A 27,012-nucleotide genomic window follows, 5' to 3' on the forward strand; every position below is an offset into this window, starting at 1 on the left:
AGTAACTTGTAAGTTTTGTTTGTCAACTCACCTTTTAAACTCGTTCAGAGCCTCAGTGTGAACAGAAATAAGCAGTTTAAACAGTACCAAGTGAAAAACAAAAGTGGTAGGTTACTAAATTCAAAATTAAATTTGTATTTCTTGTGATTAATTATATCATCAGGGACCGATCAAGACTGCTCACCAAATTTTCTGGGTCCCTTACGAAATATTTTGAAATTAATTTACTGAAGAGTAGTCCTAATAGTGAAGAAGAATCTATTGAACTTCATGATTCAAGAGAAACATTCTAAGAAATTTTGAAAGCCGACAATTGAAGATTATTTTTCAAAGATAAAGTTTACGTATCTATAAATTAAAGCAAAATATAAAACAACAAAACAATGTTATGTCAAAATAAAAATAGTTTGGTGACCACAAACAATTGAAATCAGTGACTTTTGCTAAAAGTCACTGATTAGCTGAATTATTTTCTATTGTGAGCTGTAATTATTTTTAATTTCGTACTTAAAGCAACACACAGCTAGCCCACCTTTCATTAGACTTGTTACTAATTTTTGAGGCGTCTCAAAATTGTGAGGCCCATGCCTAGGCTATAATGAGGCCTGTATATCATAATTATAATAACCATTTTGGAGAATGTCCCACTTTCTCTACAAAAATACTTTTTATATTCAAAGTATAAAATTGTAGTTCTGAAAGTAAAATGAAAAAGTTCTGTAAATATCGCAATAAAATATACATTTTTTAACCTGGAAACAAGGTGTAGTTTCTAAATTTTTAAATCACAGATGCTAAGCAATTGTAAGAATAATTTTAGTTTAAAAATATGAATAAAATGAAGATTTTTTTTATTTTACGTATGATGTTTATGCATAGGCAAATTCATTTTCTTTAAACCTGGGAATGTGTTTACAAAAAGTCAATAAACATGTTTTTCCTCTAACATGCTCTTCCACTTCAAATGAGTTAAAATAAATCAACCCTTTGAGACACAAGAAATTTAAAATAATAATTTTAGCTAAGAAAAATTAATACTTCCGTAAGGAAAATATATTATTCAGTTCAAATATATTATTCAGTTCCATTTTGTCTGAAATTAAACATATTTCAATTAATATTTTTTATTGTTTGTAGAAAATATGGGAACATTGTTTTTTATGGAATTAAAATGTAAAATGCAATGTCATATCAAAGCACCAGGGAAACGAAGGTCTAACAGAATTGTACCAAGTTTTAAATGGAAATCAAGAGCAAAAGGTCTAACTTTTTGGAGAAGACCTTCATATCTGGCATCCCTTTTCATATTCTCTTCAGACTCTGAGCACTTGACAAAGCAATGGAGAGCAAAATTTGTGATTTCATCAACTCCGACGTTGTGCATGAAATTTTTCAGTGCTGAGAGCTTGTGTTTGACTTTCAATCCAAATAGCCCAGTAAAATTTCAGTGAGCTTTTTATTCAGGTAAAAGTTTTATTCCTGATCTCTTAATCATTTATAGTTATATGCATATATATATATATTTCTCTTACATGACAACAAGGAAAAATCTCATTTCTTTTTTCCTTCGGCAACAAAGAACTGAAATATCAAACCTGTAAGCTATCATTAGCATGAAAGGATAAATATTCATGCTTACAAAATTTTGAATGAAAATACTTTTTTTCACATAAATAACTGATAGCTGTAGCAAACAGAGCTATAAATTGCGAAGAATTGAAAGGTTAAAAGTGAATATTTCATATCAATAAGCAAACAGGGCCCGACTTAGCCTAATTGGGGCCCGGGATAAAAAACGTTTTGCCCCCCCCCCCCTTGTTCACTATTTCAGTAACGAAGTATTTAACTTTATGGAGGTATTTAATTTTTTCACCTCATTATACATATATAACAAGAAAATTGACTAGATCCTAAAGTAGCTGTAAAATCCCCTCCAATAGTCGGACAGAATATTGTTCTGTCCATTTTATTCATTTTCTGACAATTCCATGTCCATCATACCGAATACAGTTTTCTGATTGTTAACTTTGTAATCTAGGTGCGAAAAATTTATATCTTGCTGACATTAGGGTGGAATTAAGCTAAATTTTCTCAACTACGATGACTCACCTAAGCCAATCCGAAGCCTGTATTTTTGTAAACACATTGCATTTTGCGATATATAAAAATACAGATTTTTGATTGGCCAAATATGTCCATCATAATTGCGAAAATTTAGCTGAATTCTGTATCAGAAAATCATGGATTTGCAAAATATAGATTCTGTTCTTACGATAGATTAATTAAGAAGCTAACATAAAACTGACATATTTTACACTGTACTTATATTTTGTTTAAAAAATCTTCATTAGAGAAGGAAACCTAAATTATACTTAGTATTTGATTTGGGGGCTCCCTCTGATGTGGGGCCCGGGGCAACTGCCCTGCATGCCCCTGCCTTTGTCAGGCTCTGTAAACAAAGTGTTCTTTATGTTTTAATTATACTTATGCAAGTTCAAAAATAATAATTATAGCTTTACAGTGATAGATCTAAGTTCTGAAATCAATAATTGTGTTTTTTAACAAATCTTATAAATCTTTAATAGTAATTGGTTTTTTAAAAACATAATTATTTTTTTGTTTCTGCAAGTTTTTCTATTACATGTCATTAATTTAATTAAAACTTTTTATTTCAATAACTTATTACTGATTAAAAAATTTAATTTCTTAAAGAGGAATTAATTTTAAAGATTTTAATAAATTACTTAACTTTTTAAAATTTTTCACTAGTACACATTTCAAATGATTTTAATCTGCAGTCTTATATTAGACAGCATAGCAATCTTCAAGGGTTAGCGAGCGTCAGGGAATAGGGGGCAGCAGAGCCCACTAATTCATACAATCTATCTAAAATTCACAAATATCAATGAGTAATTAAAACTGAACTGAAATTGCAAATTTCTATAATATGTAATTTTTGATTTTTAAGTAACCAATTTTTTTTATACCCACAATTTTTTTAATTTTTAATTGACAAAAAATAAACATCACAAAATAAACATATTAGCATTGTCAAAATTATAACTTGAGGTGATTGTGCATATATTTTAAATTATTAATACAAGTAAAAAAGAAACACAAAGCCAAGTAAAAATTTTAAAACTTAATAAATAAAAATGCAGTTAAAATTTGACCAAAAAAATATTCTTAGATTTTTGCAGTTTTTCTTTATAAAGTTAATATCTTGATTTTCTAAATCAAACTCTAGTTTGAACACAAAACACAATGTATTCATAAATATCTTAACACTAGTAAGAAGATTATTTTAACTTTATCTCAATATCATTACTAACAGTCATAAATGTGCTCTTAAGTTTTTAAATTTTGTATTTTTTTTTTTTTTTTCACTAATAAAGTTCTTTTGGCCAAATAATAACGTTCTTTATTTATTGTTTAAAATCAGACCAAAAAGAAACTAAATATATAATAATGTAACCAAATGAATCAAGCACATCAAAAGTTTTTCATGTAGCTAGATAATTGGGTAATAACTGTTCTTAGATAATTATTGTCTCCTTTAAGTGCATTTCAGGTAGGGACACTAATTACAAAACGATAGTTTTTTGATAATAGAGGAAAAACTATTGCATTTCTTTAATTAAACTACTCATATTTTATAAAATTAAGTTATTATATTTTTTACAAATCAAAGTTTTTACTTGCTTTCAATTTCTTAGAAGAAAATGAGGGGGGCAGTAATTGAATTCCTTAAAGTAACACACAAATTTTTTAAGATGAAATTAAGCATATTGATCCTAAAAAATAATGGTACATTAAATTGAACTTCTTTGTAAAAAAGAGTGTTTTTTGCAAACTGGAAGTTATATTTTATCCAACTAAAGTCATCTATAATGTTTTATTGGGTCTTTTTACACTTGGAACTGTAATTACGCAAAAGTTGGAGTTACATACAAAATGATGTGTAGAATAAAATTTACAAAATATTTAAGTTGCATTTATCTCTGTAATGCTCTCAGAATATTATAAATTACTTTAAAACTTCACAAATCTATGTTGAGTACTTGTGACAGTAATGATATTTTACCCGTATTTTATTTTTTTTAAAAATGTGTCTGATGCATATTTGTTTTACTCCTTCTGAATATATTAATGAAAACGTATCTTTAAATAATGAAAATAAGCATTTAAATGAGAAATACTGCTTAAGGAGGCAAAATTTAGCGAACTGAGAAAATTACCTATAATTATAGAACTGAAACATGTGTACGTCTGTTTATATGATATTATGTGTGCTTTTTCCACTTTGTTTGGCTTATTTACTAAATTATTTATTATTTATTGTCGCAACAGGCTGAAGCAATGAGAAATAACAAGAAAGAAGTACATGTAAACATTAAAGTTACTTTATTCAAATTAGCTAAAATGTCACCTAGAAACTATCCAGTCAGCTTTTCTTTTGGGTGACAGGATTAATTAAATCAAGAGCTAACAGTTTACTAATGCAAAAGTTAAAAAGATCATAAAACAAAGGAAAAAAAGATATTCAGCATATTATTCTCTGCCCACTGAGTTAGGTTCCTCAACCTGTATTATTTTTTGACCTTGAAAAAGGAGCCTGCTGACAGAGAAAGTACATGAGACAATTAATTTTAATCTTACTAAGTCTTGGGACTTTTAATAACTTGCTGATAATTATGTATTTTTTTAATTTTGATCTTATTAAAAGTGTTTCTATTAGTTTTAAAGAAGCATAATGTTAGAAAAAAAAGAAGTCTTTAAATAAGATTTTATACCTTATTTGCAGGAACGGAGCATTCCTGTATCACACCTTCATAAGAAAAGACCACTAAGAATGAGTGTCCCTCGAGAGTTCAGCAACACATCTCTTGAAAATGAAGAAACAGTAAGCTATGTCCCCTATAGAGCGAAAAATTTTGTCCTATGTAGAACACAGGGGGCAATCAAGAAAAGTAACAACACCAATCAGTGTAAGTGTTGCTGTAAAAAGTCATTTTTATATTACTATTGCTGGGATTTAGATTTTTTTTTTTTTGCAACTTTCAGGGATGAGATTTTTCCGCTTTTTAGCGGATTTCCGCTTTTTTCACTTTTATCTCTTGAATTTCAGCTTTTTTATCAAAAATTCAGATTTTTCTAAAAATTTCACTTTTTTTAATAAGTATTCCGCTTTTTCAGAAAATTTACTAATTTATAAAGAGAAACAGAAAATTCAATCTACATAGCTACCAATCCTTTCTCATTTTTACTTATTTTAGCTATTTTCTCCCCTTTTACTCGCAGCAGATAAGATTATCCGAATTTTTTACCCGCCCTCCAGATAGATCTGATTTTTGTAGTTCAAACGATGCTGCTTCTGACAAGCCTTTTAGAGGTCCCAAGCCTGGAATCTGCTAACATCTCGATCTTATTCACACGATTTTAATATCAAACATAGCTTTTCATATTTGCGTGTTGCCATTCTTATTCACCCGATTTGAATATTGTACGTTGCGATTCTTATTTACGAGATTTTATACTCCGATATTGTGATTCGTATTTACACCTTTTTAAAAACCTATGTAGCGATTCGTATTCACGCAAGTTTAAAATTCCATGTCTTGATTTGCTCATGGGGTTTATAATATCAAACATTGATTTTCGTATTTATACGTGATTTTAAAATAAGGCATTGGGATTCGCATTCACGCATTCTAAATATTCATAATTCTTATTTATGCATTCTAAAAAATATGCATCATGATTCGTATTTACGCGATCTAAAAATTATGAATCGTGATTTGTATTTACGCTTTTTAAAAATTCTATATCCCAGTTTGTATTTTCTCATTTTCAAAATCGTATATCTACATAGTTTCATAATCATGTGATTTCAAAATCCATTCTTGTAAGAAGTAAATTATTTTTTTTTTAATTAGTTACTATAAAGGTGACTGTTTTTCCAACAACGATTATTAGTATATGAAAGTGTTACAACATCAGAGAAACTGGAAGGGAATATATTCAAAACTTACATTGTGTGCTTGCAAAGAAGAAAAAATAGGATTTGTCACAAGATGTTTGAAGATGGACTAACGACTAAATATAACAAGCATAAAAGATGTAGCAAACAAAAGCAATCACTTAAAAAGGGTATTCAATTGGTAATTTTTATTTTCACTAAATGTTAAGTATCAATGTAATCATTTATATAATAATAGATTAGTACACAATTGTATGTCAACACATTATTTATTACTTTAAACTGTCTGGAATTTATTATTAAAGGGTTGTGCTTGCGTAAAATTTACTATCGTGGAAATTCAGCTTTTTTGCCTTTTGGCTAATCTCATCCCTGAACTTTGAAAACATATTTTTAATACCATGATGTTAATAGTATAGGTAATTTCATAAAATATAATCTTACATTTTTTATTTGTCTTAGCTAATTAAAAAAAAAACTATAGGTCTAAACCCTGATAAAATTGAAATTCATAGTCTTCTGTAAAATTGTTCATTCTCTTAAAATGTTAAACAATTGCACCATTTTGTACTCAATTTTTAAATTGTATATAACATTTTATATGTTTACTTTATTTAAAAAATCTAATTAATGTTTAGTTATGAAAGTAATAATGGAAGTCTGGGGTAACAGTTTAGTTATATACAGATCTTTGTCACTTCCAAATGCTGATATATCATTTATTTATATAAATTCATATTAATAAAATGTCATAATTTTGAAGTTGCAATATTTGGAACTTTGTGACTGCCCTCTGATTATAACACTGTGTTAATGTACCTAGCAAAGAGAAAAAAATAATATTTATCATGAATAAATGTGGAAATCTAAATTTAAGTATGTGTGAATGCAAAACCTGTAAATGAGAGGGGGTGATACTCCTTTAAGCCAAAAAGATTTCATAATTTGCAAAATATGACAATTGTTCTTCGAACTTATTTTAATAGTTAAAAAAAAAAAAAAAAATCAAGATATTAAAATGTAAGTTTTTCTTCTTCTAAATTTTGAGGTTTGTTTTTTATTTTGTTTTTCTTTTTTTATTAAAGAGGCGCATTTATAACAGATGTATGAAACTTATGGAAGAAGAAATGGTACTGGAAATACTAAAATTTGCTGCTATAAAAATCATTACTGACTCATTAACAGTTTGTTGCAAATGGAGATTACATTTTTAGAATGCATATTATTCTTATTTTTATATCTTTTGTTATTACAGTCTAAGGGGGAACTTTTATCTAGCTATGTTTATATAGGTAAATTTAGGTTGTTTTTTTTTTAAATTTATTTATTTATTCTTAATTTTTTTTTTTTTTTTTTTACTTTTTTTTTTTTTTTAAGAAACTTCACAAAAAAACTTTTTACCCTCCAATTCTTTTAACACAAGATTCTTTAAAAAAAAATTTTTACATTTTTAATTTGGAATTTGAGAATTTTTTTATCAAGAAAAACTGATTTAATATATGTAAAAATCACTCTTGTCTTGCCACTAAATTCCCAAACAGAAATAAGGAATGACAAAATTTTAAAAAAAAAAGAAAAATTAAATAGCAAGTTTTCACCTAAATGAAGAGTAGCTTAAACCAAGATTGGGGATTCTTTCTAAAGAAACCTATTTCTTCTAAAAAAATAGTTCTTTGTAAAAAATTTTCTTAATTGGTTTTAAATTTTTGTTGCATTTTCAATACCAATTTTTTTTAGTAATTTTATAAATTATAATTAACTTCTAATTTTATAGCTATGTATGATAGAAAAAAAAACTGTATTAAAGATATCTATTCTGAAAAACTTTCAGAACATTTTAACTATTTTACCTACAGTATATATATAAGCAGTATATATATAATAAAAGAAAAACTTTTAATGGGAAAAAGTAAAGGTCTTCATCAGGACACATCCTTTACTATAAATAAATGCGATATTTCTGAAAAAAGAGTAATTATCCTAAGATAAATATATATACATATTAAATAAATTATTTTATTCAATATCTTTATTGAGGAATTGTTTTGAGTATTCACCACTGCATTTGGTTAAAAAAAATTAGTATGCTATTTGTAATTGTGAATACAATATGGGATGTGCAAGTAGAATTTTTGCCAATGATAATTTAGTGACTCAAAAAGACAGCCAAAGTTTTCATTTAATGATCCAAAAAGGTTACACAGTTGACAAATTTGGAAAAGTAAATTAAAAAAGAACCCAAGTTACATAAATCAATTATCACAGCGAAACATTTTTAATGTCTAAATGCTTTAGGTTTTCAATTTTGAAATATTTTTAATTGCGCAATTAAGTTGTCATTTTTTGACATTCTTGTCTTGTGACGATTCTTTTATAAACACATGGGATTTTTCAATCATTTTTCAGCAGTTATTGTTACGGAATTCTACATGGCTTTTTAAATCCTACTGTTTTTAATAGAATGGTATTCTAACACTCTTAATTTGTGATAATTATTGCTTTATAACTATATTATACTATATAGATAACTATAACTTTTGAAAAGAGTTATTTCTGTATTAGTATTTGTTCGAGTCTACTATCCTCGCCAAGGCAGCAAAAGAATTTTAAATTTGCAAAACTTTATTTTAAAAATACAGTGTAACGTCCCATATCCGGACGTCCCTTTCCCAGAAGGGTCGATTTCCCGGACACTTTTTAACAATCAAAATAAACAAACATCTCTCCATCATGCATCCGACCCATAAATCACCAGAAAGGGGAAGTGAAGATCTACCAAGACCATTGAGTGACCGTTAGTGACGCTCCTTCTTTGGAATGTAGGAAAAGGAGGGAGTTTTGTTTTCAAAAGACTGCAACTGAGTCCCCTCTCAAAAGTAAAAGAGGCATTTCCTGGAACCTTTTTATTGAAAGAAGAAATACTGTGGAAAAGGGTAAACGGGGCAAGCGTTAAGGTGGAGGGGGAGTCAAAATGGAAAATTTGAGTAGGTCTAAAAGGATACACGTCCTTGAGAAACAAAACATTCGTTCTTCCCCGTACCATGTAATATTTAGGAGGCGGGGGAAAAAGGGGGTAACATTCTTTCCTCAGCAGATTCGTTCAGTCATAGAAGAAAAAATAAAGAGAACCCGATCAGCGTGCCCGCCTTTATGCTTGATTGATAGCCAATGATTGGAGAGAAAACAATAATTTGTTACTTCCCCACCCTCAACTTAAATGATCTTCTCTTTACACTTATTTTCTTTCACAAATACGAAGGAAATGAATTTTTCTCCTCCACCTACCCACCTTAATGAATGACGGGAATTTCCCTTTCTTGCTTGAATCATTCTAGTTAAAAATGGCAGATTATTATTTTCATAAGTCAATTTTTTTTCGCTTTCTATATTTTAAGCAATAATATTTTTTTTCTAATTTTTCATATTTTATTGATTAGATATTCTAATTCTAAAACATTATTCCCCTTAAAAATAATGTTTATTTATTTTTTGCTTCTTAGATTTAGATCATTTTAAGCTTTGTTCCAGAATGACGTGAATTTCCCCTTCCTGCTTGAATCGTTCTAGTTCAAAATGGCGGATTAATATTTTCATAACTGTCAAATTTTTTCGTTTTCGATATTTTTAGCAATAATATTTTTTTTTCTAATACATATACAGTCAACTCGTGTTATAACGACCCTGTGACAGAACGACCCTGTGAAGGAGTCCCAATTCACATCCATAAAAGATAACGTTATTTTACTCTTGCTATAACGACCGTAAAAAAGGTCAACTCTTAATATAACGACCCTCTCTGAATTTGAACACAGCTCTTTTCTAACTTCCTATTGGAAACTGGGGTAGAATGGTTGACCTTGAACAAGCACACTTCCATTAAGTCATGTTAACATGTAACTTCTACAAATTAATGCACATCAAAAAATTAATGTCTTCGTCTAATGAAGCCTCGTTTATGTTCCTCGGTTTACTCTTCTTTATAATACTGCAGATTATGTACATAAAAAAAAATTCGTTTAATATACCGCAAATTATGTACATCAAAAAACTAATTCATTCGAAACTAGATTTTTTTTGTCATTCTATGTTTTTTAATCTGAACTTTAAAATAAAATTCTTAATTGTTAACAGTTGTAACTCAATTGTTAGAATGTCATTATGTTTTATTAATGTATGTATCTTATCCTTTTTTTGGTTTATAACATGTATACCACAAATAGTATATGCATGCATTATGACGTTTAAAACCATTATGTGACCGATTTTCAAAGGAAATTTGCTCATTTTGATATAGCGACCATTTGATATGACGACCAGATTGGGGCAGTCCCGATGGGGTCGTTATAACGCGAGTCAACTGTATTATGTTTGATTGATTAGATATTCTAATACTAAAACATTATTCCCCTTAAAAATAATGTTTATTTTTTGCTTCTTAGATTCAGATCGTTTATTAAATCATTTTATGCTTTGTTTACCTTGGGGGTCTATTATACGGAAAAATCTATTATACGGACTTCTGGAAGTCCCACCGATTCCGGATACGCGACTTTACACTGTATAGGGGAGAGGAAGGCTAGTGTGTACTTCGAGCTAAAGTGGATAAATTGGATAACTTTCCTATTTATAGGTTGAATCTTCTCTGTTAGATATCATAAATTGTCAACACTTCTGTGTACTTCTATGTGCAGTTGCTTAATCACACTGTTCATATTTCAGTAGAAACTTGTAAAAAGTTTTTAAGGTCCATAAGTAACTTTCAAATTTTCTCTTTACTCTTTTATTGACATATTTTATTTCCAGAATTTCATCTGAGCGTGATATGTTATAAATGATATGGTTTAACTTTTTCTCTGTATAGTTTCAATTAATCAGTGATAGGCATATACAGTCATATCAAGTTAGTGTAGACATGTGGTGGTGAAACTTGCCCTGACATCCTTTTGAGTTCATTTTTTAGCAACTTTAGTTTTTCTTTTTAAGTCACTCTGATATCTGAGAGATATAAATAAATTGGGACTTCTTGACAATGAGGGTTAACAACTTTGTGTTAATCAACTTTTTTTTAAAAATATGATAAATAAAAAACTAAAAAACAGCATTGAGCATTATGTTGGTAGAAAGGAAGTTGCTTGTACGTTTGGAGATTATAGTGTTTAATTCTTCCAAGAAAATATGGATATAGCTCTTCCAATCAGAAATCTCTAATTTTTCCTAAAAAAAGAAGAAAAAACACTTCTCGATTCTCAAGAGAAGAATTAGTTACCAAACTTCCATTGTCAGTGACTGCCAGGACTATATCACAATACAAATTTAAAGTTGACATTTCAATTTTTTTGATAAAATGAAAAAAAAATCAAAATATTAACAAATGTACCTGATATAACAAATATAGCTGATGTATAAATTAAATAATGGTTTTCAAATATTTTGATTTGCATTCTAAATGTTTTTCTTAGTATATTGAAGTGCTCTATTACAAATTACTATTTTAATTAATATATGTTAATATTTATTCTCTAATAAGGCTTAGATTATTAATTTCATTTTGACTTTAGCTATACCTTTCTGAGCCAAATGATTACTTTACAAGTTATCAAGTTTGTCCACTCTAATCATATGTAGTGGGACTAAAGTTTAACAAAATAACCTTATTTAAAAAATTATTAAGGAGCTTTTTTTTCAGTTCAGATATAAACCAAAATTCAGCAAAACGTCCAATTTATTATTAAACAATGCTTCACGAATTAAAAATTATATTTAAGTTTTTTGACAAAGTCATAAAAAATGTCCAAACTAGCTCCGTCTCCAATATATTTTGATTTGCCCTGGGGTGCTGCTAGTTATACTCTTGAAATTGGTTCCCTTATGTGATTTCTTTTTCTTCTTTTTTTATAGCTTTTCACAGGACACTGCATAGAATTTGCCATTGCTTGGCTGTTATTCTAGTATAAATACTGGTGTTGAAATCTCTTATTTTAGATTCTATCTATTTTGATTGTTTACTTTTTGGGTTGCAGGCATTAATGAGTCTCAGATTTCTTGCATGGGGAACTTTCCAATGTGTGACTGCTGATATATAGCAAATTTTCAGCAATATCAGTCATCATTGTCAAGAAGTTTAAGCAGAGTAACCAAGGTATTGGTTTAATTGCTACCAATGCTTGTTACATTTCTATCTTCTGATGAAGAGAAGGGAAACAAAATAATGAAACTTTAAGGTCGGTAAATTCTCCAGACTTTTGAGAATTATAGATGGAACACTCATTCCACATTGACTGTTATATGTATGGTTCGAAAAAAAAATGAATCTCCCTGAATAACTTTTGATCTGATGATGTACTAAGATTCAATCTTAATGTTTTAAGAAGATGATTTTAAATATGCTAATTAATCAATGCAGATGCTATTTTAAGTTAAGAAATCAGACACAAAAATGTACTTTATCTGAATAAACATAATTTTTTATGACGGATTTGAAGTTTTGATTCTCAAAATGTAAGGGGTAATTTCATTGGCAGAAAAATGGTCTCAATAGTTTGGTCAGTGAAGCGGTCTGAAGTTTCCACCCTTAATGTTAATGTTATTTTTTTCGTATTTCACTATATATCAAGAAATTTTTAAGCGAATCAAAAAGTTTTTGCACAAAATTCTGATAATTTTTGATAATTATTTATTACTTTTTCAATCAGTTTTATAATTTTTTATTATTTAATTTAATAATAGAAGGAAATTTTAAGTGTAAGATATACAATTTTTTACATCATTTTAAATAATGTAGTTTTATAAGCCAAAATACAAAATTTGAACAAAGTCAGCCAAATAATTCCTGAGAAATCGAATTTTAAAAAGTTGCATGTTTAAAATTTGATTTCTCAGGAATTATTCAACCGATTTTGCTCAAATTTTGTCATTATCATTATTGAATGCATCTTTGAATATATTTCAAGCTTGTATTTATAGAGTTTTGACCTTATGGGACCCTGTATACTAAGATTGTATGGTATTCTGTAATAATCACACTTAATACATATTTTTAGAATCATTGTAAAAAAGTATTCTCTTTAGAGGCTAGAAATTAATATTTAAGGGAGAAAATACAATAATTTTATGAAATTAAGACTGTAAAGAGTGAAACTTAAAACAGCAAAACCTGTTTTATTGCCAAAGGAAAACAAAGATTTAAAGTTAATTATAAGAGCCAGTAGTGTAGTGGGGCCAAAAAGTCCTGGCACAATTGGAAACCCAATATTTAAGTCTCAGTTTATTCTTTATTGTTTCATAAATTTTTATTTCTTTACTGAAATATGATTTGTTTTAGGCATTAGCGTATCCAGAAACTCCATATGTAGTTACTCCAGGTACTTCAATCATGGACTCTCCTGATAGTCTTGCTCAGGCAATTGCTGTTGTTATTTCGATTAATGGAGTAGCTCATTTTGTTTAGAATTAAATATGTAAGTAATAAAAATTCATTTCTCATTCATTCATTAGCATTTTACTTCATTTGTCCATTTAAATCACTAAATGTAAACCTAATTTTGCAACATTTGAACTTGGCAGCTATTTTAATGTGCTTCATTGAACTGCATCAGTGTATACAAGCTAATAGCAGGCAAACCACTTATTTCTAAGATGTATAACGGGAACAGAATTTGTATTTCTTACTTGGATAGAAGTGTTATTTCACATTAAAGTGAAAAAGGTAATTTTGAGAAATCCTTAATATATATTAGTTGCATTCCAAAAGTTCCAATATTACGCATTGTATGGTTTATTCACAACCATACAGTATAAAAATAGGGGGGAAGCGATTTTTTTTTTATAAATGTTAAAATAACTACTGGAATCAGTTTTATGCTACTATTTTTATTAATATTTAAAAGGTATTACTCTGTTTCATTCAATCTGTGGTTCACTTCTGTTACCTTTATTTATTACTCCAAAGGGTGCTGTTGCTATAATTTTTCCGACGCTATCACACATTTTTACTTTTCATTTAGGCAATCCTTACCTTCCCTAAATAATATTGTTAATTACTTGAAAGGGATTGTAACTCACTTATATTTAAATTAATTGTAAATTGTTTGAACGTTGTTTGTCACTGGTGAGCATTTTATTTTTAAGTTGTGTAAAGTGACAATAAATTTGCAATAATTTTTTTTTTCAATACTTGATATTGCCCCAAAATACTGATGTTCATGAAAATGTTAAAATCTACTTTCTTAAAATTAAAACTTCCCTCATATTGCATGAATGTTTTTTATTTGTTAATGCCAAATTATTTCTTTTAACATTTTTTAATATGTTGAATAATTTTTATTCACTTCAGTTTATAATTAGAGAAATATATGTTGGAAAAGTAGAGAAAAATCCTTTTTCTTATAATTAAAACTCATCGTTTTTAAATTCGCAAAAAAACATTGGTTTTGTTGGTCTTAGATAATTATCAATACTATATGACCATTACTGATCATGTAATTAGATTGTATGATGCTATCCCATCTGAAAATAAGATGGCTGTAAGTATGTGTAAAACTCTTATGAATGCTCCTATATCTCAATTTGGTTCTTTTGTTACAATAATTACAGATCAAGAACAAAATTTAGAGACAAATTTATTTCATGAACTTAATAATATGCTTAATTAATACATAATGCTAGCTATCATTAAAAGTCAAACAAAATTATTGAGTATTTTCATCATGGCTAATAACACACATCAGTGGTCAGACATTTTACCTGTAGTGTTACTTTGCATATGTTCAGTTATTAAGACTGACCCAAATGCTTCATCAGATACTTTTGACTACGTGAATGATGTATCATTGCTGACAGACAATAATATTTCATAGCTAAAATATATGATGAACAATCTCAGTACTATTTCGGCATGGGAAACAATCGGTTTACATTAATTTACCTTTGTAAACTATATGAGTAGTGTCAAACTACTATTGACTTCACCATACACTGGATCGAACCTGGTAATAGAAAGATAGGGAGTCATCTCACAGAAAATGAGAACTAGGAATAAAAAGAAATTATCTTTTGTTTCCTTGTACTTAGTACATACTCTTGTATAAAACGATATTCCATCGCCCTTAATAGTGAGAATTCTAACTATAGGTTCGAGTTTTATTCTACTGAAATCATTTAACACTGCTTTTCAGCTACTGACCTTGACTTCTAAGAATCATTCTACCTTTCGAAAAATTCTAATCATTTAGTTAATCATCTTTCTAGTGTCCCATTTTTTCTAATGTTTAGAAGTCTATTTTGATTCAATTTCTACATTTTGTGCACCTGGAATATTCTCCCTACTCCACTCAATACCTACCTGTTTCCTATCGCCTTTTTTATTATCATGTTTAAGCTTGTTCCCCTTCCTCTATTGGCAGGGCTGGAAGTCGAAAAAATAAATTTCAGGAAGTCACAACTATACGTAACTGGATATCTAATTCATCCAGAATTTACTTTCTACATACATATATAAAATTATATTTACAGATTTCTGGCAAGCAAATTTAGTAAATAAATTTAAAAATCTAATACTTACATAGTGCAAAATGCATAGATTCTCAGCTACTTGAACCACCCAACTGAAACATCTGCTCCTACACCCCAGAACTTAAAATCAAGAAAACTAAAATGGGAACAGTTGGTCTTCACCTTCTATAAGCAGTCACGCCAAGTTTAGTTTTATATTAAGAAAAATATTAAAACACTGCTTTTTCTTTTTAATATAGGATAGGTTTGCATATATTACTTCAAAACTGAAATTAGAAACTGGAATGACATTTTTTTTTATTTCAAAAATTTCCTAGCGAACAGTTTTTTTGACACAGCAATTATGCATTCATTTGCCATGTCAACCATAGTTTGAGATACTTTAAAGTCCTTCATATCACATTTCGATATGGACTGCTTTCATTTTTCATTTGCTTCTCCTGGCAAACAATGTGCCTAACTCTCTTCTTAAACTAAACAATTTTCATTCTTAGTCAGCTCAACCAACTTGACTTCCACTTCATCTTTTTCTTTTTTGGCATTTTCTCTTTGTTCCTCTTCCAAATTTTGCTTCTTTTGAGCTTCCAAGTTAGCTATTTGTTTTATTTCTTCTTAATCAGGGTTAATCAGGGATTTTGAAATGTGTTCAATGTGTTAACTTCATTATTATGACAGGTTAGTATTGTTATCCTATTTGTTTTTTAATTTTTATAAGAAGGATCATTAATTTGTTATCATACAAAATCAGAATTTTGCATTTAGTTTTACTGCTAATAAATAAAATTTAGTTCCAGATTTCATGAATTATGAATTAACCTCATGATTCGCATTAAACTGATTCTTGATTTATGGATCGGAATTCGTATAAAATGTTCTACGAATTGGGATTCAAATGAAAGTGATTAATGAATCATATATCAATCGTTGCTTTAAATTGATTTGAAAATTGCTCATCAGGATTCATATTAAGATATTTTATAAATCACACATCATAATTTCAATTAAATTAATTTCTAAATCATGTAACGTGATACATATTTGAGTAATTTCGGAATCGTGCATCACAATTCTCAATCAAGTAGTTTATATGGTATTAGAAGGATTTAAGAATTACGCATCGCGATTCGTATAAAGGAAACTTAAGAATTAACGCTTTCAAATCTCATCAAAATGATTTATGAATCACACAAAGTTGTTCTAAATTAAGAAACTTTCAAGTCCCAAATTACAGTTTCCTTTATAGTGATCACTATTCACATGAAAATTACTAGCTAATCACGCAACAGAATTCCCATTAAAGTGATTTATCTCTCATTGTGATCTATGTCTTGTTAGTTCCTGCGTTTTGTTACATTTGCTATTCATATTGTTCTAATTTAAGAAACATACACCACAATTCAATTTCAATTTACAAATAGCACATTATGATACGTGATTTGCGCAATTTCGAGACTTACTTTACCTTTCGTATAAATTTGATTTACATATAATGTATTTAAATTTGCACAAATGGGATTTTTAAAAATTGCACATGTTCATAAAATTTTGAAAATCATGCTTAGCATTTTATGGATCTATTTTAAAGAAAATAAAGCTTCGTAAGTCTTAGTTAGTTATCTGTAAAATATTGTTCTACATTAGATTTTATTGTGTTCAAAATACATTGCTGATATTCTGAAGTAACAAAATCGATAATGTGTTATTAAAATTGAAACAGATGTGCTAATAGGATATATTTCGATATTTTATCTAATTACATACATTTCCTGTTACCTAAAATTTGGATCTAGCATATTAAAAAAAGTATTTATATTTTAATAACCATACAATTACATAAACTTTATCAATTGTTTAGTGTGCTTGTTTAATGTAATATCATTTTTTATTAATTCTAATTTACTTTATAAAATTTTTCATGAAAAGTTTCACTGATGCTAGTTTTTATGTGCTCGCTAGTATCCATGTCAATTGGAATTTTTCAAAGTGATTTAAAGCAACAATATAACTATCAACCATTTGCATTAGTAGCTGATAAATTAAATTATTATTAATATTATTATTTTATCAATTAAGCATTGTGCTTTGAAAATATACAATTTCAGCTTTGACGTAATTATAAAATCTGGTTGACATGTACTTTAGTACGTATATTAACTGTACTGAATGGGTCCTTGAATAATTTGATTTTAAGTCATTGAAAAGTCCTTGAATTTTTTTTTTCCGAAAATTTAGTGGGAACCCTGTTTATGTGCAGCATATGCACTATGTGATTTTTTAACACTATCAATAAGATCTTTTGATAATTGAATATCCTTGCTATAGTTTTATATCAGTAATATGTTCTTTAAGAAGCCTTATAGAGCAGATACTGGTTTCTGAAATAGAAGGTTTGTTTGCTGTGATAATTGTATTGTTAATAGAAAAATCACGCTCTGGAACTGTATTTCTGTTAAAAGTGATTATGATAAAAGTGATTATGAACTGTATTATGATAAAAGTGAAGCAAGATTTGGCAAAAAAAAACTAAGATTTGGATATTTTCAAGTGCTGGCAGCAACTTTAACTTTGATGACATCATTCCAATATTTACATATATCTTGATCATCATCATCATAAGTATTTGTAAATTTATCACAAACATCATTCTCGATTCTGCATTAATTGCATCATAAATGTAGTTAGTTTTGGGTATCTTAATTAAGTGTTGCACTAAGCAACTTACTGCAACTTTTAAAAACAATTTATCATACAATACAGGGTGAATGCATAGCAAGTTTCTTAATGAATTTGAAATACATTTGAAATGGGTACTTTATTTTTCAAATACTTGCAAGTTTCCATGTAGCAACTTCTCACAATAAGAATACATAATATTTCGTGCAAGTTCATTTTATTTGAAATATAGCACATGGATTAAAGGTGTATGTTTTTGCAATAACAGTTAATAAGGCAGAAAACATAAAGCAAAAAAGCTAGTAAAGTGTAAATATATGAAAGTCATAAGATCTTTTAAAAATGTATGGATATTACGATATCTTTCACCTAGTTTTTAATCATCATTGCTCTTAACAAGATTTTCTAAACAGTATTCTTTCAGTGCTGGATATTGCTCAATAAATCTCTCACAAGCAGGTGCTAAAGTTAGCCATCTATAGCTCATGTGTTTTAAAATTCTATTGTCAGCTTCATTACCAAATAAAACATCAACTTGAATATTATAAAAATCCTCTACTGGCAGCAGACAAAAAAGAGAAGAAAAAAAACGCAATCAAACCTTCTACATGTCAATCTAATTTACTTAATCTTTTTTTTTATAGCATTATTCATAATATGTAAGGGACAGGCTCTTATATCAATCAAATTATTATGATTCAAAGAATCTAAATGACAGTTGAATTTCTTCAAAAATCATAAATTAACACTTGTGTCATCTAATGAACATAGTAATAAGCATTTATGATTGCTCAAATTATAGCTATCAATGAAATTCATAACAATATCAAATATCTTTACAGCTTCTAAATGACCAACGAATTCTGAATCACAATATGATGTAATAAGTCATTCAAATTTCTCAGACTAATATGAAATATGAATATCCAGCTGCTATTTGAGATTGTCTAGTGGTTTCGTCAAAATGTAGAGTAAAAAAAGACTAACCAATAGATTGGAACATTTTTTTCTTCTAAAATATGGTGCAAGTTCAAATTTTGTTATGTACTCAGCTTTATTTCTGAGACCGTAACATTTTTTGCTATTGTTGAATCATCAAATGATTTGGCACAAATCTCTACTAAGTCCCCCAAATTTTAAAATGGGTAATTGCACTTAATTGCATGCATCATTAATAAAATTTCAGATTTTGCCACTTTCTCTTTTATATTTGATGGTACCCATATTCTTCCTTTCGATTACCATGGTAATTTTAAGATTGAAGAACTTCCGTCGAATGTCAGTTGATTTAATTTACTTTTCATCAACTTCTTCTTATGCTTGTCCCCACTCGCATATGAGTTCAATTGGTAAAAACCCATGCTTGCAACGCTTAACAATCTGTTGCAAATGACACAAAAGGCCGAATAATCATCACATCGTTTGCACCAACTACTAATTTCGTCTCCGTTTTCATCTGTTTTTTCCATCAAAAATCCAAGATTAATTAAATTTAGTTTTCTGTCTCATCAAGAGAAAAATACAGCTATCCTAAACATCTAATATAAAATTCCCATAGTTCAACAGAGAACAACACGTGCACCTATTCTACAACACAATCAAAATGAACACGAGATACCATTACCACAACCCTTGCTTTTTCTCCTCACTACATCTACGGCCAGCAATTCGGGGAAATCAGTTCTGCTTCTCTCTTTGAATTATGCTATGAGGAGGAGAAGGGGAAATTTCACCTTTTTCTCCCTCAGAAAGCGCTTCTGTCGCCAACAATGGGAACAAACTAATACCATACTAGGCACGTTATGAAGTTTTGGCACTTATTTATTTTCTTTAATGAATATGTCAGTATTGTTTCGATAATAGCAAACACAAATTCAAAACTTTCTTTTCTCTTTGAATTCTCATCCCCATCAGAGATGCAACCAATAGCATCACGAATATCACTCAACTGAATTTTTTCTAATGAAAAAATAAAAACTGCTGTTTTTAAATAATATACTTTAACAGAATTCTTTGTTTTTCACAACACCTGATTTCCATAACATCATTTGATCAGTTTACATTTAGCATATAATGTTAATGTTTGACATAATATACCTGATTTTAGCTTTAGTGCCATTGACTTTATATTCAATCAAACATCAGTGAAGCTTAGTTTTTGCCCTACTAGTATCATTCATTTTTTTATCAATATTTTGCATTTTTACCCCTTTTATTGTTGAGATATTTGGCAAGTTTGTGCAAACATTCTCTTGGGAAGAGAAAACCAGTTAATTTTGCTTGAAACAACCAGTGTTTATCCTAATTTGAGTTTTATTATTGACAGATAAAGTATTAAAATTAAATTTTAGTTGAGTGGTTACATTGATGGAAATTTTAGGTGAAATGTTTGTAAAAAATGTATTAATAAAGCATTTAGAAGTGTTTATTTGTAAAGCATCTTATTATTTAATTTAATGGTTTCCTTTTGATTAAAAAATGTTCTTTTAATGTATCCCAATTTTCTTTTTATTTCGTTTACTAAAGAGCTTTGTCGTACCCCACTGATATTTCCTTCTGTTTACAATTTATTTATGTCAGGCTTAATTTATAACATCAAGGGTTTTTTAATATTATTCTCCTTTATATCCTTTTTATAGCTTTTTAATTTTATAATAATAGCCTGATAGCCTTTTTTTACTAATCACCTGTATTTTAAATTACATTATAGAAATATGAGTGTTTCCTAATGTTTCTTCATGCTGCTTGTTGGAGAATGAATACTGCTTCAATAGGATGTTAAATTACTTGTTAAACAAAAATAAATTTGCTTTATGAACTGATGAGAATTTTCTTTTTTTTAAGATGTGGTAGAACTTAAAAAATATAAATCTTTTTGTTAACATGCATAAATCTCCTGTTGATTGATGAAATTATAATGTATGAATTGTTAGTGATTTTAAAAAAATTCTTATTTTTTATTGTTGACAATGACACATGATCCATTACATTTAATGTCTTAGGTACTGAATTTGATTGTAATACAGTACAGTACCTCTTATCCGGAAATCAGAAAACCGGAACGAAATTCAATACATCTTCCCGCCATTTTTATAAAAAAAAATTTCCTCAGAAGATTTCAATATTCTTCTTTCTTTTTTAAAAGATGTTAACCATCATTTTAGAAATAATCATTAGTTCCCTACACTGTCAAAAGAAGTAAGAGTTTTTTTAAATTATTCTAATTATGTATATATATTTTTTAGTTGAGTTTGACAGTAAAAAAAACTGCTTTTTGTAGCTATTCCAAAAACCGGAAAAATCAGTTATCCGGAATAGCGATGGTCCCGATCGTTCCGGATAATCGGTTCTCTACAGTATTATGTTATTGATAATTTATATAATATATTTTTATTTATATATTATAATTTATATTATATGTTTTTTATTTAAAAGTTATATTTACTATGAATTTAAAATTCTCATGGGTAAAAATTTTTATTTTAATTGTACCATTCACTTGCTCAAATTTGATGAATCTGTAGAACTTTTAATGTTGAGAATGAAAATCTTATTCAGTATTCAAGTATTAAATTTGTAATGAAATTCTAATATCCATCTTATTAAATAGCAGATATTGCATAAATTTGTTCTATTGTCTTAAACTCTCCATTAATATTACAACTGTGATTAAACCTTTAATTTGCCCTCTGTAGTTATCTTTTTATAAAATATACAATCCTAAAACTCAGTTAAAAGACATTTTTTTAGACAACCTTCTGTACTGCTACCCCTTAATTTGAAAATTATATTACAAATTTAATGCATTGATATATTTTAAAAAGTTGAGCAATAAATCTACTATTTCAAAACAATAATGCTTAGTATATAATTGTAAAAAGCTTGAAAATATAAGTCACTTATTGTGTTGTATTAACTATACGCATAATGAACAAATTATTACTAACCCTAATCCACGCACATCCTGTGAAAAAAATTTTATTAGCCAAAAATAATGGCAGAACTAAGCTATTTTTGGCTTATAAAAGTTTCATGTGTCGTGATTACTGTAATTTTCCTTCAGTGATGATTGAAACAATTTGCAGGTTTCCCAACAGTGCCATAAATGAAACCATGATGTTTTGCAAAAATTTAAATGTAGCCTCAAGTCCTACCCTGGTGTGTGTAGATTAGGCTTATTATAATTTTGATGTTTTGAATCTTATTCAAAATGTGATTTCATGTTGCTTCTTTGTAGCAAGATAAGTTAAATTTAAAGTTTTTATTGTGGAAACAAATAAAAACATTTGGATAATAATATGTTTTGAGTTTTTAAATTAATTACAAACATTTTATTTTCTTTCTTTTAGCTCTCTTCTGTGATTTATATATACCTGATAATGCAATATTTTATATGCTTTAGTTTAAGTGCTTTATTCATTATAGTAAAAAGCATTCATTTATATGTAATTTTTATATTTAAGCTATTCCATGTACATTTCTTTTTCTTTCAATTACAAAACAAATTATTTTCTCCCTTCTTTTTGCTGTTAGATTTTAGGTTCTCCTGTTAATACAAATTGGGAACATTTTAAGTTAATTACTCAACCTATTTCATATTAACTAAAGTTAATATTGATGGCTTTTAAATTATCTAGATATGATTGTAATGATATGTGTAATTAACTGTAAATAAACATGTAAAATAGTGTATAAATTATAATGATAAGTGATAATGATTTTTCACGAGTAAAATTTTACTGTTATATTTCTTCATTATAATAATGTATATAATTCTAAAATAATTTTGTATGCAATTTGAATGATGGTGTAATATATTTATATTTCAACTTAAATATTTATTTTTATAGTAATGTGTAGTAGGCAAAATAAAAAATGGCCACCCTGAATAACTTTTGATCTTAGGATCAGATCTTCACACTCTAGGACTCAATCTTAATGATTAATTACTGCCGACGATATTTTAAGTTATGAAATCAGACACAAAAACTTACTTTCTCTGAATAAAAATACTTTTTTTTCGACGGATTTGGACTTAATGTTAATTTTACTCTTTGCATATTTCAACATATCTGAAAAACTTTTTAATCGAATTGAAAAAATTTTGCACACAATTATAAAATCTGTTTATCCAAAGATATTCCCATGCACAAAATAACCTTTAGTAAATATTTATTATTTTATTTAATTAAAGTCAAAAAACTTTTGAATTGCAAGGAATACATTTTTTACATCATTTTTTAAAGAATTTAATTTTGGGTGAAAAAATACGAAAATTGACCGAGATAGGTTAAAAAGCTCCTGAGAAATTGAATTTTGAAAGAGTCATATTTTTAGAACGCGATTTCTCACCAACTATTCAGCTAATTTTGCTGAAATTTTGTGTTTTGCCATTGTAAAAAATTGTTTACTTTACAATTCAAAAGTTTTTCAACTACTGTTAAATAAAATGATAAAAAATAGTAGATATTTACTGAAAGTTAAATTTTGCGTGGAACTATATTCTGATAAATGAATTTTATTATTGTATGCAAAAAAATTTCAATTCGCTGAAAAAGTTCTCAAGATATGACAAAATAGGCAAACTGTAAAATTAACATGAAAGGGTCCAAACTAGGGACCAGTTTGGGAAATATGGTCAGTCCAAACTATGGACTAACCATATTTCCCAAATTGCGGCTACACCCCTATATTCTGGTGGTCAGAAATTTGAATCCATAAAGAAAGGGTTTTGTTTATTCAGAGAAAGGGCATTTTGTGTCTGATTTTGTAACTTAAAATATCGTCTGCACTAATTAATTAGCATATACTTTAAACCCAAAAAGATTATTTTTATGACTGGAATTATTTAAGTAATTATATTAACTTTCTAATTTCTTTAAATTTTTTACTGGATTTCATAAGATTTTTAATTTAGCTTTCAGGCAAAACCTTTTGAGTGTTATAAATTTCTACAACTATAAACAAAACATTGTTTAGTGTACTACTTTAATTAACGTAAAATGAACTGAATTACTAATAAAATTAAAAGATTACATTTAGTATCCGTCATGCTTGCCTTGTAGTAGAAGGCAGTTATAACTGTGTATTACATTTCATTTTTAATTTCAAATGTCTCAAAAGTTTTTAAACCTACCAAATAATAATATATTTTAGGTTCAAAAGTACCATTAGTATATGAAATTCTAGCTTTAGAATTTTAAGACTAATTGATTCTGAAGAGGGATAGTGCCTCCATTACCTACAGATGCCTTTTGGAGTTTGTGGCTCTTCTGCTAATGAGTTATTTTTATTAAGATTTTGTTAATCTGTCAGTTTTCATAGTTTTCTTTTTATTTTTTTGTTTTCTTAATTAAAGAAATTGAACAGCTCTCAGTTCATTTCTATATTCATTTCAAAATTAAGGGGAGAAAAAAACACAAAAATCAATAAAAAGTACTGAAGAATCAGAGAGATTGGAAATAGACATCTCTGAAAAAGTTGCTCTAAATGAATTAAAAGTTACAGAGTTTAAATTCATTTATTTCATAATTAAAATGAATCAGTGTGGCCAAAAACCAGGAGAGTCAAGGATAAATAACTAAATGTTCTTCTTCTTTGTCAGCGCAACAGCCCCTTACAGGCCATGGCTGCCTCAGCAGCTGACAAACATCAGAGCCTCCTATTCATGGCAACTCCCTTCCAATTTCTAATCTTTAGGGTTTTCAAATCATTTTTGATGTCGTTGAGCCATCTAGTAGGGTGTCTGCCTCTGGGGCGTGACCCCTCGGGGTTCTTAAAAGTAACTATTCTCATGGAGCTATTTTCAGAGCTTCTCCATAGATGGCCCAGCCATCTCAGCCTATTGTTGGTAGGTAATTAGTAAACGTTTTTTTTTATATTCCATTTTGCTTCAGTTTGTATCAATTTTTGAAAATATTTTTAAAAAAGATAATTTAGTATTCAATACCTAATATTGCTCTTTCAAAAATATTAGTCATCATTATTAAGATAACGGTATTTTATAATTGACAATTATGCTAACTGCTTGTAAATGTTTTTCACAGTGTTTACCACTTACTTTGCAATTACTTTTATAATCAACTTTGATATATCACAAATAGCTGCACTTTACCAGAATCCTTTTTCATATGTTGTTTGTCTATGCTTGCTATAATTAAAAAAGAAAAACATTTATTATCTACTTGAATAGCATATAAAAATGTTTTGTAATGAATCTGTTTTTGAAAAATGCAGATTTGAAAAATTCATCATATAATTAGTTTTTGTTTTAAAAATCAGAAAAAAATTTTTATGAAACTGCTTTGGAAAAATCAGAAAACTTTTTTCTGAGTGATTGTGGCCACCTTGTAAATATATCTGGCTAGCTTATACATATAAGAAATATCATTTATTTTAGTCTTGTCACAGCAGAAATTCTGAGATACTATATAAATGCTAGCAGAACTGAATAATGCCGTTCAGCTTACAAGAAATAATAAAAAAAATTCTCAGATTTGCTTCCATATTTAATGGCTCAAATTTGTGTTATTTTAAATTTACGTTTTTACTCTAAGAATCTTTATCGAATTTCATGTCTGAATCCAATAACCACAATTTTAAACACTAAAACTTTGCACATTCAATAACTAAAGTACAGAAGTTAAAGAAAATTTACTGTTTTTTATATTGTTATTTCACTTACATTTATTTTATTCCACGTCTTTTTTAGCTGAAAACTGAAGTTGAACTTAAGTTTGGATTAAAATTCAAAATATTGTTGATCAACTAAAGCTGGCTTTGAAAAAATGTTTTATTTCCTATCAGTTCTTGAAACAGCTTGGAAAAGGAAAAAGCTCTGACCATTAAAAGGACTTCCTTGGACTACTATCAAAATGCAACTATTCAATTTACTGTTTAAATTTGCTTGTAGTTAAAAACGTTTCTATTTCTTTTTCAACAGAAAAGATTGAGATTTGTTGTTATTGTAATCAGCAAAACAAAACACCCATCACCCTTATAACTTTAGAAAGATTTGTTGGATTTTTATTCTGCAAAGTGCTTTGGTAATATTTTAAAGAAATCTCTTAATAGCAGTTAACTGTAACTGTGGTAGAACATGCTCATTTGATCAAACACCCAAATTATTGGGGTAGATAAAGTTTTCTGGCTTTTATAGTTTTACTGCTATGGCAGTTCAAAAATTTGTTACTCTGTTATTTTAATGGGTCATATTTTGATTTTGGTTAAACAACAATAATTCTTTCAGAAAAAGTTATATGCCCTTAACTCAAAAATGCTATATAAAAGAGAATTTTGATGAATTTAATGAAAAAAATTTAAATTGTAAAATATAAAAATTTTTATGTATTCTGATTTTTTAAAACCTAAATTTACATCAATTGATCAATAAAAAAGTGCTTAAAAACTAATTAAAAAAATAAATTATAGAAAGGTAATGAAATTACCCCCCATTTTGAGATGAAATGATTTTTCATATTATACGTCATACGCATAATTGCAGTACTTTATATTATATGTCAATTGAGTTAACCTATAAATGAAAGAATCAATCCTTTCTTTAATCATTTATTCCTATGAAATAAAGAAAGGCTCATATTTTTAAGAATTTTGTCGATAGAAAACTGATAGTCACCTTTTTTCAATTTAATATTTTTCCTTTTCTTTAAATTAAGTGTTACAGTTTTGGAATTTACTTCCAACCGTCTTCATTAGTAATCTAGTAACACATTCATTGAAAGCTTTTATTTTATTTTCCATTAAAACGTTTTATAGTGCTACTGCTTTTAAGGAGGATTAGGTTTGAGGAGGATTACGTTTAAGAGGATTACGTTTAAGATGATTATGAC

At 28.0% G+C, this 27,012-nt stretch overlaps 1 long non-coding RNA gene across 7 annotated transcripts; it reads left to right on the forward strand.

Annotated features, from left to right (window-relative positions):
* Window positions 1–46: 46 nt before the first annotated feature.
* On the forward strand, window positions 47–26,587 carry LOC107437114 (uncharacterized). Of its 7 annotated transcripts, none has more exons than XR_006225090.3 (6): window positions 55–106; window positions 1,138–1,464; window positions 4,805–4,988; window positions 5,937–6,161; window positions 13,302–13,437; window positions 25,875–26,587. It is a non-coding gene; the product is annotated as an uncharacterized LOC107437114 (long non-coding RNA). The 7 variants fall into 7 exon arrangements; XR_006225091.3 differs by having other exon boundaries at window positions 5,937–6,150; XR_015430431.1 differs by lacking the exon at window positions 25,875–26,587 and adding an exon at window positions 20,874–21,266 and having other exon boundaries at window positions 5,937–6,150.
* Window positions 26,588–27,012: the final 425 nt, after the last annotated feature.

Source organism: Parasteatoda tepidariorum, chromosome 11 (assembly GCF_982258835.1).
Source record: "Parasteatoda tepidariorum strain Cologne lab strain chromosome 11, Ptep-v5.0, whole genome shotgun sequence".
Lineage (NCBI taxonomy): Eukaryota > Metazoa > Arthropoda > Arachnida > Araneae > Theridiidae > Parasteatoda > Parasteatoda tepidariorum.